We start from the raw sequence: 1580 nt of genomic DNA, 5'->3' as shown, positions 1-1580 counted from the left end.
GTGAGGGAAAGGGGAGGGAATGGGAAGGCAGCATGAGGGGAAGGAATGGGAAGGCAGTGTGAGGGGAGGGAATGGGAAGGCAGCGTGAGGGGAGGGAATGGGAAGGCAGCGTGACGGGAGGGGAGGGAAAGGCAGCACGAGGGGATGGGAAGGCATCGCAAGGGGACAGGAAGGCAGCATGAGGGAACGGGAAGGCAGCACGAGGGGACGCAAAAGCAGCATGGTGGGGGAAGGAGGACACATGAGGGAAAGGGGAGGCAATGGGAAGGCAGCATGAGATGAGAGGAGGTGAAGGCAGCATGAGGGGAGGGCAGGGGAGGGCAAGGGAAGGCAGCGTGAGGAGCGGGTCCATCTGGACATAACCACCATCCAGATATATCAAGGGAAGACAGTGCGAGGAGAGGACAAGGTGAGGCAGTGTGAGGGGAGGGTCCGTCAAGGACATAACCACCGTCCGGACACGTCCAGAGATAACCACCATCTGGATGACGAGTATACTAAGGGGGAGGGGGGTAGAAAAAGAGGGGAGGAAAGAGAGGGGTGGAGCAGTAAGGAGGTGGGGAGACCAAGGAGAGGTGGGGAACGAGGAGAGGCGGGGAACAAGGAGTGGTGGGGAAGTGAGAAGGGGTGGGGGAAGGGAAGGAAGCATGAAGGGAGGGGAAAGAAGTGTGAGCTGAGGGGAAGGGAAAGAAGTGTGAGGGGAGGGGAAGGGAAGGCAGCATGGAGGGAGGGGAAAGAAGTGCGAGTTGAGAGGAAGAGAAAGAAGTGTGAGGGAGGGGAAGGGAAGGCAGTGTGAGGGGAGGGCAAGGGAAAGGCATTGTGAGGGGAGGTCCATCTGGAGATAACCACCATCCAGACATGTATGGAGATAACCACCGTTCAGATACGGGTGGAGATAACCACCGTTCAGATACGGGCGGAGATAACCACCATTCAGATACGGGCGGAGATAACCACCGTTCAGATACGGGCGGAGATAACCACCGATCAGATACGGGTGGAGATAACCACCGTTCAGATACGGGTGGAGATAACCACCGTTCAGATACGGGCGGAGATAACCACCGTTCAGATATGGGTGGAGATAATTACCGTCCAGATACAGGCAGAGATAACTACCATCTGGGCATAATCACCATCCAGATACGTTCACAGACAGAGAGAGACAGAGACAGAGGTGTGGGAGGATGCTGCACGGTATTGGGAGGGGATGGAGCGAGGATGCTTTATGAATAAAACACACACACACACACACACACAAAAAACACACACACACACACACGACAGGTGGAAAACATTTGGCTCTGTAATTGAGAAAACACGTGAATATGGCGAACGGCTCGGAAATCGTGTGTTATCAAAAGTATTTTGCTTTGAAACTCACAAAGAGAAACTATTTATAACCTTAGTAAAGCACTGCGCCAAAGCAGGAGTGTTTGTACGACTGAACCCAAACTACTCCCTTAGTTTTGGGGCTAGCCCCGCCAAACCTTCTGTGGAACGTTTTGGGGTCCCATCCAGTGTTCTCCGGTGGTTGGGACGTTTCATAAAATACCTCAATGTAATTATGATTTTGAGTT

Source organism: Eptatretus burgeri, chromosome 1 (genome assembly GCF_056783735.1).
Source record: "Eptatretus burgeri isolate ZD-2024b chromosome 1, Ebu_testis_v1, whole genome shotgun sequence".
Classification (NCBI taxonomy): Eukaryota; Metazoa; Chordata; class Myxini; order Myxiniformes; family Myxinidae; genus Eptatretus; species Eptatretus burgeri.
Note: the sequence above shows the minus strand (reverse complement) of the source record.